General features: G+C 44.5%; 1 protein-coding gene across 5 annotated transcripts in view; it reads right to left on the reverse strand.

The window, feature by feature from the left end:
* mef2ca (myocyte enhancer factor 2ca) overlaps positions 1-11,391 on the reverse strand; it is a 34,738-nt gene extending 23,347 nt beyond the window's left edge. For 2 of the 5 annotated variants that reach the window (XM_036967244.2, XM_036967245.2), the window contains exons 1-2: positions 11,081-11,391; positions 8,515-8,712 (exon numbers count right to left, since the gene is read on the reverse strand). The gene's annotated coding sequence lies outside the window, so the exon portion shown is untranslated. Of the gene's footprint in view, positions 1-7,880; positions 8,713-11,080 lie in introns of those variants that run through there. The other 3 variants (XM_090227103.1, XM_036967243.2, XM_036967242.2) reach the window with 2 other exon arrangements.
* Between the last annotated feature and the right edge of the window lie 523 nt (positions 11,392-11,914).

Below are 11,914 nucleotides of genomic sequence, written 5' to 3' on the forward strand. Positions count from 1 at the left end.
ATGATCTCCGTATGTGTGGTTCCCACTGTGAAGCATGGAGGAAGAGGTGTGATGCTGTGGGAGTGTTTTGCTGGTGTCACTGTCAGTGATTTATTTAAAATTCAAGGCACACTTCACCCTTTTCCAACAGGACAATGACCCAACACACCTCCAGGCTGTGTAAGGGCTATTTGACCAAGGAGAGTGATGGAGTGCTGCATCTGATGAACTGGCCTCCACAATCACCCGACCTCAACCCAATTGAGATGGTTTGGGATGAATTGGACTGCAGAGTGAAGGAAAAGCAGTCAACAAGTGCTCAGCATATGAGGGAACTCCTTCAAGACTGTTGGAAAAGCATTCCAGGTGAAGCTGGTTGAGACAATGCCAAGAGTGTGCAAAGCTGTCATCAAGGCAAAGGGTGGCTACTTTGAAGAATCAAAAATATGAAATATATTTTGGTTGGTTTAGCACTTTTTTGGTTACCACATGATTCCATATGTGTTATCTCATAGTTTTGACATCTTCACTATTATTCTACAATGTAAAAATATAGAACAAAACCCTTGAATGAGTGGGTGTGTCCAAACTTTTGACTGGTAGTGTATACACACACACATATATATATATTAATTTTTTGCTACTGTAGGTATTTTTCATCCTATAACTTGTTCTCCGTCTTCTTTATAAATAGTGACCCAACATTTTCAGCACTTTATTTTCCTGACCGTTCAAAACTCATTTTCTCATGTGTCTCTCTTGTGCAGCAGACATATAGTAAGCAATATGTTTGGAACACAAAACTGCAATACAATCACAGTATCGAATCCTAATACATATAGAGTAATGTGAATGGCTATACTTATTGTATCGGCAACTAAGTATTGTGATAAATATCGTATCGTGAGGTCCCTGGCAATGCCCAGCCCTTGTGTGTGTGAATGTGTGTGAGCGTTTGTGTGCATGAGTGGGTGTGTGCTTGTGTGTGTTGTGTTGATGGTGAGGGGTGTTTGTGTGGGTGTTTTGTTGATGGTGGTGGAAAACACTGTCTCAGACACCGCTCTAGAATCTCCCATTAGTGTTGAATTGAGATCTGACACACACACACACACACACACACACACACACACACACACACACACACACACACACACACCTTTGAGATGCATCTTTCAAAGTCCCTGAGATATCTTCTTCTTAACATAGTAGCGAAGATGATAGGTAACTGGGCATTATTATACATGACCCTATGCATGATGGGATGCTAATTGCTTAATTAACTCAGGAACCACACCTGTGTGGAAGGAAGCACCTGCTTTCAATATACTTTCTATCCCTCAACTCCCTGGCCTATAGGTTCTTTAAGCTTGTCTTAAGTAGCTAGACACAGGCAGAGCACACATGGTTTATAGCGTCCAACACACACACACACACGGTTCCCAGCTTACAGTCAGAGGCAAGGCTGAAGGAGAATGGAAGGGGGAAAGAGAGAAAGGGATCAGGCTTGTCAATGACAAGATGACAAGTAGAGAGTTGGCTAACTCTCATGAAAAAGCCCTACAGAATTACTGCACCAAACGTATTTGTGCAGTAGTGACAATGCAGAGACTGAGTAGTGAATGCATACTTTATGCACTACCCTAGATAAGTAGAGCTGTGTGGTGTTCAGTAGGAAGACAGTAGTGTTTCCAGTGGGTAATCAGGTTACTTGACGTTGGTAGTAAATAGGTAGTCAAAGCACTACAGCTTTACTACACAGGCTATTCAACAGTCATCAGGTAGAGTTTTTATTACCTGATGTATCATAACACCACAGCCAGACTACACCGACTTTTCGTGACTGCAGAAACAGGAAGTAGTTGGTTGTCGTTACTGTTTACTGTTTTTGACAATCCCGAATGCAATCACCTTCCATCCTCCGTCATCCTGTCTTTCATAGACCTTACGCTGGCACCGTCTGTAAATTCAACTTCCCTTTATGACTACTTTCACGAATACCTTCACGTCATTGTTCAGCCGTTTGTATAACTTTTGACAACATCAAAAAGATTTCTAGCCAAAACGCTCTTAGCCGTTAGCCAGCGTCATAGAGGTGTATTGAGTTTAGCCTACCTGTTTGCTAGCCCCATTGAATTGTAGCTATGTCAACTCTGTTTTCGTCATGCTAGCTGACGAGCGTGTTCGTATGCAAATGCACAGTATGTTCTTATCGTGTACTTACCCATTCTACTTACCTCTTTCGACCTGTTGCCAAGGAGCCCCTTGACAGAAGAAGACTGGAGGCCATTGTTAGTAAGATTAAAAAATGTTTATCAGATGTTTTTTTCTGTGTTGTCTTTATGTGACCTCTGTTAGCCAATGATTGATAATGGCTTAGAATTGGTCGTCTCTTGTCCCTTGTCGTTATTTTCTAAAAAGGTTACATGGTGGGGAAAATGTGGCTGCAACAACAAAAGACGACGTGAATATAGTTCAGTCAACGCTGAATGAAGGTCTCAAAGGGACAAGAGCAAAATAAGTGTAAATATGTCATTGAATATGTCATTCATTTAATCAAAACAAATTGCAATAAAGTTTGCATGAGCTTATTATTGCTTGTTTGGGGATATAACTTACAGTTAGAAACGTGAGGAAACGTGGAGAAACGTGGAGAAACGTTAGAAACGTGGAGCGATTTTGAATGGGTAAACAGTAGTCACATGTTTTAAATAGTCATTCCAAAGGATTTATGTAGAAAATGATTAAGGATCAGGATCACTTCAGTAGTGATACAACACCACACACACAGATGGCACTGGTAGTAGTAACTCAATATGGATTGAGTATGCAGACAGCAGCAATGGGTAGGAATTCAATAGTGAACATGTAGGAATTGTGTAGGTATGTGTAGGTTTTAAGTAGTAGATACCCAAAAGCTCAGTAGTTACATATTAAGGGAGAATTATGTTGTGATTTGAGTAGGAAATATGTAGTGTTCACCAGTAGCGAAACATTCCAATTCATAATTTATTACTACTTCAATTAATACATAAATCACTACTGGTTTACTACACATCTCAATAACAATCAAGTACTAAAACCGGTAGATTTTGTGTAGTAGTGATGAGTAGTAATTCAGTAGTACTTGTTCATGAGGGACAGCAGAAACAGACTGGTAACCGGGCTGTCATCAAAACTCCCTATCACGCTACACAACATACACTATATATACAAAAGTATGTGGACACCACATCAAATTTGTGGATTCGGCTATTTCAGCCACACCCATTGCTGACAGGTGGATAAAATCGAGCACACCGCCATGCAATCTCCATAGACAAACATTGGCAGAAGAATGGCCTTACTGAAAAGGTCAGTGACTTTCAACATGGCACCGTCATAGGATGGCACATTCCCTACAATTTCTGCCCTGCTAGAGCTGCCCCAGTCAACTGTAAGTGCTGTTATTGTGAAGTGGACATGTCTAGGAGCAACAACGGCCCAGCCACGAAGTGGTAGGTCACACAAGCTCAGAAAATGGGACCAACCCAAGCGTATAGCACGTAAAAATTGTCTGTTCTTGGTTGCAACACTCACTACCGAGTTCCAAACTGCTTCTGGAAGCAACGTCAGCACAATAACTGTTCATCAGAAGCTTCATTAAATTGGTTTCCATGGCCGAGCAGCCACACACAAGCCTAAGATCACCATGCGCAATGCCAAGTATCGGCTGGAGTGGTGTAAAGCTCGCCGCCATTGGACTCTGAAGCAGTGGAAACACGTTCTCTGGAGTGATGAATCACGCTTCACCATCTGTTATTCCAACGGACTAATCTGGGTTTGGCGGATGCCAGGATAACGCTACCTGCCCCAATGCATAGTGCCAACTGTAAAGTTTGGTGTAGGAGGAATAATGGTCTGGGGCTGTTGTTCATGGTTCGGGCTAGGCCCCTTAGTCCCAGTGAAGGAAAATCTTACAGCATAAGATTTAGTACAGCATACAGTACAGCATACAATGACATTCTAGACGATTCTGGGCTTCCAACTTCGTGGCAACAGTTTGGGGAAGACGCTTTCCTTTTTCAGTATGACAATGCTCCTGTGCACAAAGCGAGGTCCATACAGAAATGGTTTGTCGAGATCGGTGTGGAAGAAATCGACTGGCCTGCACAGAGCCCTGACCTCAACCCCATCGAACACTTTGGGGATGAATTGGAACGCCGACTGCGAGCCAGGCCTAATCACTCAACATCAGTGTCCAACCTCACTAATGCTATTGTGCCTGAAAGGAAGCAAGTACACACAACAATGTTCCAACAACCGTTACCCTACGAGTTTCGGAGCCTGCTGGTTTTCTGTTCTATCTGATAATTAATTGCACACACCTGGTGTGCCAGGTCTAAATCAGTCCCTAATTAGAGGGGAACAATGAAAAAAATGCAGTGGAACTGGCTTCAAGGTCCAGAGTTGAGTTTGAGAGATCTAGCCTTCCCAGAAGAGTGGAGGCTGTTATCGCAGCAAAGGGGTGGACCAACTCCATATTAATGCCCATGATTTTAGAAGATGAGATGTTCGACGCGCAGGTGTCCACATACTTTTGTTTGTGTAGTGTAGCATCCCAAACCCCTATCCCCTATCCCTTATGCCCATGTGGAGAGCAGAGATGATGTGATATGTAATAACATGGTGATAGCACCAACGTACCCCCATCCCTAGCTGGAGGAGAATAGAGCCTGATCTGTACAGACTCCTCAGTAAACTGACCAAGAAAGGCACATTTCAAACACAGATCTTCTATACAGTATATGTCAGCACCAGATATAATCAAGCTAGCTAGGGCATAATGTCCAATCAAAACAAGGCCCAACATGCCAAACAGGACACATTACTTCTGTGCTCTCATTCATTTAGTCAGTCAGTCATGCAGATAGTGAGGCTGTTTCAGGAAACACCATACTCCTCTGCTTTTGAGTAAATATAGAACATTCCTTGTTGAGTCAACTCCGAATTATATAAACTGTGGGTGTTGATACTGAGCATGGAGTTCTGCTTTCGAGGGAAGCTTGCTTTTGACCTAAACACTGTGTGTGTTTGCTAGATTTTTTTCTCCCAGCATGTGTGTTCCCTCTAAGACAACATGATGTAGAGCCCACCTGTAAACCAAACCGGGAAGATGGCAGGCTTCCACCCGATTCCTCCTTCCACACACACACACACACACACATTTCCTCATCTATAAATAGCTTACACGTAACCAGCGGGGCTCCAAAAATAAAATAATGAACTTTTTACCCCAAAACAAAGCAGAGCGGCCTGTATCTAGTTCACACTAAGACAGAGAGAGACAGAAACAGACATAGCCAGTGGAACTAGAGAAAAGAGATGGACACATAACAGACTCCCTATTTTCCCCTAACACCCTCTCAACGCCCACTCTCACAACAATCCCGGTACCCCTTCTCTGTCACAAACTTAAAAACCCACCATCGCAGTGTGCCAAAGATGGGCCTTTCTCTATGTAGAGGGATGATTCAGAGTCGTCATTTACCCCCATGCTGTGTACGTGTGTGTATTCTGGGGAAAGAGATGGACAGACAGAAGGACCAAACAGAAACAGACGGGCGGTTCAGGCAAATGCCAGTGGGCTGATCTAAATTGGAGTGTTTGTTTGCATAGAATTATCATTATTTGGCTAATAATGAGGGCCTAAAGGAAACAAATGGGCTGGGGTATTAGAAATCACTGGGTGGATTTTTTTTTATCCCAGTCCATCCCTGGACCAGAGACACACAGTCCAATAGATAGACAGGGTAGACAGAAGGTGTAAGTGTGTATTTTGAGGCTGGATAGAGCGAGAGCGACAGACAGTGGGTGCTGGGGTGGCAATGCCCTTGTATATCTTGGCAGGACAACCTACATGCCAGTGTCAGAGGGGCAGGGGTAGTGGGGGGTAGACGGATGGGTGCCGGGCAGGGGGTAGATAGGGAACGGGAGGGGTAGAGGGCTGGGGGCGGAGGAGTGCACGTAGACGAGTCTCAAAGGGGTGTATGGAAGCCCCCAGACATAGAGCCTGCGTGGACTTCATCACGGCGCTACGAGCACCGAAAACAACGTAGTTCCTCTATCACCTTGTCAGGAGGAAAATAACAAGTAAAAGGGACATGACTTGGATCGGTGTCCTACAGCTCTACCAAGCTGGCCAGTAGATGCTGTAACCCCACCACCACCATTCTCCACTATGGGCACATGACTCATTATAAATATTTCAGACTAGATTAGACTAGGGGGGGGGGGGGGGTTCTGATTAACACTACAGTAGCTACAGGCAACCAGCAGACAAAGACTCTGTATTAGACTCCCTAACTGGAGGATGGTGGATATAGACTCCCTAACTGGAGGATGGTGGATATAGACTCCCTAACTGGAGGATGGTGGATGTAGACTCCCTAACTGGAGGATGGTGGATGTAGACTCCCTAACTGGAGGATGGTGGATGTAGACTCCCTAACTGGAGGATGGTGGATATAGACTCCCTAACTGGAGGATGGTGGATATAGACTCCCTAACTGGAGGATGGTGGATATAGACTCCCTAACTGGAGGATGGTGGATGTAGACTCCCTAACTGGAGGATGGTGGATGTAGACTCCCTAACTAGAGGATGGTGGATGTAGACTCCCTAACTGGAGGATGGTGGATGTAGACTCCCTAACTGGAGGATGGTGGATGTAGACTCCCTAACTGGAGAATGGTGGATGTAGACTCCCTAACTGGAGGATGGTGGATATAGACTCCCTAACTGGAGAATGGTGGATGTAGACTCCCTAACTGGAGGATGGTGGATGCAACACCACACAGTAAGTAAGTTGTTTACCAAGGTGGCAGATGACACTGTACTCGCTAGAAAACAAGTGTTCGGGCAAAATTCAGACATATCAGAGTTAAGGCCCGCATGGGGACCACCCAGCAAATCCTCTGCAATGTGCTTTTAAATAAACTACAGTTTGGGTTGTGAATTCTTCAGGTCTTAAGAGAGGAGGGAGGCCCAAGGTGTTTGCTGGTTTTCTACCTCGTTAAATTCCAGTCAATCAGTACAACTGATCAAGTAGAATGGCAGCGAGAAATGGAAACTGTCAGGACTGCGGAACTCCAGAGCCTCCATTGTGCAGCCCTGACCAGTCAAGTGTTCCCACTCCCAGCCATGTGTTGGTTTAGAAAGCTGAGATGTGGCAGCCAGGTGAGGCTAGCCTTTAGTCTGTAATCCACTTGTAAACTGCCTGCTCTCTCTGACTTAATGGGAGAGCCAGAACAGAAACTAGAGGCTTATCCAGGGGACAGGAGCCAAGTATCAGGTGTTTTAGTGCTGGGATGGAACTAAAGCCTGCACACACTGTAGCTCTCCAGCTGGACCAGGGGGCAGAGCTGGAGAACACACCCCTCAAGGCCACATACTGTGCACTGCTCTAGCCTGGGATCAGGGTCATAATACCCAGTGACACTGTTGGCACAGGCCCCCTCACTTGTATTACTACACTAGAAAATATTATACACGAGTATTTTATTTTCTCAAAATGACTTTAAAGATACTGAATTTGTCCATCAGTGCTACACATTTCACTTTCTCTAACAGGTCTGAGATTCATTCACAAACACCTAAAGTATTGACCTCAATCAACTTTAAATTGACATGAACACAATACTTAAAATATGTAAGAAAAATAAACAAATCCGACTATACAATTCACATCTCTCTCACTGGGCTGTTGTATACTCTCTGAGTATTACACATCTATTCAATTATATGACAGACTCCTTCGCGCGTTTTATGGTCGAGTTCGGAGCGCAAACGCTGTGCGTATTCTGCCAATAGCACAAACTATCCCAACTGTAAACTTTCAAAGTGAATATAATGAATTAACTCACCGGACGCACTTACTGTAGCCTGCTCTTCATGAGGCTGCTCTGTCCGATATCAGTGTCCGTTTACGCAGGCGTTTTCACGAGCCTTGTCCGAATACAGTACAGCAGAAAAGTCTTCGTGTAAAGAGCCCCGTTAGACAAACGAATTCGCTTTAAATCCAGAATGGCAATAGCCTACTATTAATCATACGAACACAGTGATGGAAATGGCAACTGGCAACATTGAAACTCTCTTCTCCACTCCAGATTTGAAATGAAGAGGAAGGGAGTCGTGCTACGCAGTCTCTCAGTGTGAGTGAGTGATTTGCCCGGTGAAGGAACGGAGGAGGGGAAGGAAAGGGGGATAATACCGCTAATGTTTGTTTCCCGTCGGTGATGTGCCCATAGACACACTTTGATCGATCGCTCTCTCTTCCTCTCTCTCTCTCTCTCTCTCGCTCTCTCTCTCTAATCCATCAAATCCATGAACACGTTTGAAGGCCCTAGCGGGTGCACGCACACACACACACACACACACAGCCTATATGTCTGAAGTTTGTTCAGTCAACATATGTGCCAAATAAATAAACCACCCTAGTCCTAGTATAGAAGACTAAATTTCCTGTCTGGTTAAGCAGTGAAAACGTGGATATCTTACCAGTCAATTACTTGCACTTCCTTCTGTTCTGTCAAAGCTTCAGCCCCAGATCCTCCTGCATGCGTTTCAGGTTTCGGTTCTCTCTCTCCCCTTCTGGCTTTATCTCAATCTCTCTCTCATCTGTGTCAGTCAGTCTGTGTCTGAGTGTTTCATCAGGGTGGTCTCTAAGGGCCTCGGGTCCATTGGTTTACAGAGCACCTGGGAGAAACCGGAGAGAGACCGTATGAGACTGAAGCTGGTTCTAATATAACAGATTAAGATTAAGTTAACACACACACACACACCTGCTTTTAATCTTAAAACAGGTTATTAAACTCAAATGAATGTACATTTTCAGAGTAATACACTATCCCTTCCCTAGAATACACAGGGCAAACAGAAAGTTTGAAGTGTTGGTCTGTAGCTCACTGGTGCACTGCAGTGGAAGCTCTTGGAACTGCACCTGTTTACCAGTACGGTGCAGTTTTGGATGGGTGGATGGACTTACGAAATGTCCTACAACTCTATAGCGGGGGACTATTTCTCTCTGCTCTAACCCACTCTGCAGCTCACACACCGACACGCACACACACACACACAGACACGCACACACACCCATACAAACACACACACACACACGCACACACACACACCCATACAAACACTTGCCCACACCTGCACACATATACTGTACACAAAAGCAAATAGTCCGTCTCTGGGGAGTGTTTTCACTGCACATGTGTTCCTGTAGTGTGTGTCTCATGGGGGTCTAGTTTGGTTGTTGGTGGTCTAGTGGAACGCCCAGTATGTTACCCCTGCTATGTATAATGGGTGAGCCTTAACCTTTTGTCGTGTTACAGGAAAAACAGCTGCGCAGTAGTCGTCGTCCTGCCACTGTGGGGACTATACACCCTGGGAAAAGATGCTGCTGCGTTTGTAGGCATCTCACCTGACAAGCCTGCTGTCATCGTTCCCTGTCACTCCCATCGCTCAGGCTGACACGCACAATGTAATCTGCCTGTTATTCATGTGAGACAGGCCTCTGAACAACAAAGGCACAGTAATCCCGGTATAATTTTTATTTTTTTTACAACAATGAAAGTATGCCTCTGCAAACTCAGTATAATATGTGGAGATATTTCAAAGAATGCTTTCATGCTTTGAAGGGGCTCCCGAGTGGCGCAGCGGGCTAAGGAACTGCGTCTCGGTGCTTGAGGTGTCACTACAGACACCCTACTTTGATTCCAGGCTGGATCATAACTGGCCGTGATTGGGAGTCCCGCAGGGCGGCGACACAATTGGCCCAGTGTCGTCCGGGTTTGGCCGAGGTAGGCCGTCATTGAAAATAAGAATTTGTTCTTAACTGACTTGCCTAGTTAAATAAAGGTTAGAACCATATTCACTCCTCCGTCCCTTCCCTCATAGACACAAACACTAATGTGTATGTGGCATGTAGCTCCCTCAGACACAGCTGTGCTTGGTTCTGAGGCCAGGGTGTATGGCAGTGTTAGGGCAGTACCACCAGAGATATTTTAAGCTCTGATTCACTCCAGAATTTCAGTACGGACACGCTGAACAACAGTGACAGCCAGGCAGACAGTGACTAACATTAGCTATGGAATTGTTGCAGTTTATTGTATACAGTAGTTTGGCATCTAGAATCTACACCACAAACCCTGTCTGTCAGAGATGTGACATAACAAATTATACGAATATGACCAAGAGACTGTTAGGACGCTAAAGGCTACTTATGGTAAATACAGTCAACCTACTGTACTGCATCACACAGTAGACTGTCAGCCATGGTTATGACTGAAATACCAGTTTTATAACAAGATGCATTTGTTCAACGTTATTAGGAATAAAGCTAGAAGTAACCTAGAAACAAAGTTTAAGTATCAAAGGAACAGAGGTCAGAGATCATAGGCCAGTCAGAGAGGTGATGGGGGAGGGGCAGGGAGAGCCAAGATGGAGGGCCAATTACCAACCGTTACAGATCCACAAAACATTGTAGACTTGCTTAAATACAGTATATTAACACCACCATTGAATGTTGAGCTATATAGCTTGCTAAAAGTACAAGAGTGAATTTCAACCTTTTTGTCTTTTTTCATGGTCAAATGTATAACTTCATATATTTTTGTCTCTCTCTCTCTATCCTGGGCCAGTCCTGATTGACTACTGCAGCTGTGGCTGTGCTTCTCGCTATGGTCGGGCAGGCAGACACAGACAGACAGGCAGACCAGGGGAACCCAACCACACACAGAGGTGAGAGACGCTTGACTTTGGGAGGCATTACAAGTCCTTTCGATTTTCCTTTATAGTTTCTTGTCAGCAGATGAAGCCATACCACTGACCTTACCATGAGAAAACACCATAGAAGACATTTATGTTTTTGTGTCCATTTGCGTTGCGCTCACACACTTTCCTATAGACAGCACACACTCTCAAATGCGCTCTCGCACTCACAAACTCTTGTTTGATCATGTGGCACACACTCCTTTCTGCCCAAAACTAAACTAAATTGAAGGCTATGAGTCAGTAAGAGTTTGCACACACACACACACACACACACACACACACTCACCAGTGCTGCTTGTATTATCTTCCCCAGGAAGGTTCCCTACAGCTCCAGCTGTGGGTCAGATCACTCTATCCTTTAGCTCAGAAAAGAAGGGATGAAATGGAACAGAGGAGTAAAAGAGGACGAGAAGAAGGTATAAAAGCCAGACCAGCTGGCTTAGAGGAGAAACACCCAGAGACCTGGGTGACCGTGTTCGGCTCAAAGCTACCAACTGCACACTGAGAGGAAAGAGACATAACCAGCCCCCAGCAGCGCCCTCAGACACACACACACCCTGTGACCTCCCTCAGAGGCGTCATGCCCATAGTGGGCACAGGGGCACATGCCCCCTCAGATTTGTCCTTTAAAAAAAATATATATATATATATATATATATATATATATATATATTTTTTTTTTATGTGTTTCTCTGTAATAGTTTCTACTAGCCACCTAGCAATTTGGGCAGTAGGTAGCCTAGCGGTTAGAGTGTCTAGCCAATAACCAAAATGTCGCTAGTTTGAATACAACAAGGTGAAAAATCTGCCAATGTGCCCTTGAGCAAGGCACTCAACCCAAATTGTTCCAGGGTCACTGTTGATAATGGCTGACCCTGTCCGTGACCCCATTTTCTAAGGGTGTCTCAAGAGGAGTTGGGATATGCAAAAATGTCCAATTCCCACATGTGTATAATAGACACTTTTCATTATTATAATCATTTTATGAAGTTGGCTTTAGCTAGCCCAGATAGGTTCCCAATCTCCTAATCTCATTACTAGCTACCAAGAGATAATTTCATAATATCACTCAAGCTAGTAGCTAGTTTGTCTAACTATCTTAGCTGGCATGCCTGCTGGC

The sequence above is a fragment of the Oncorhynchus mykiss genome, chromosome 29 (assembly GCF_057628025.1).
Source record: "Oncorhynchus mykiss isolate SJ-2025 chromosome 29, ASM5762802v1, whole genome shotgun sequence".
Classification (NCBI taxonomy): Eukaryota; Metazoa; Chordata; class Actinopteri; order Salmoniformes; family Salmonidae; genus Oncorhynchus; species Oncorhynchus mykiss.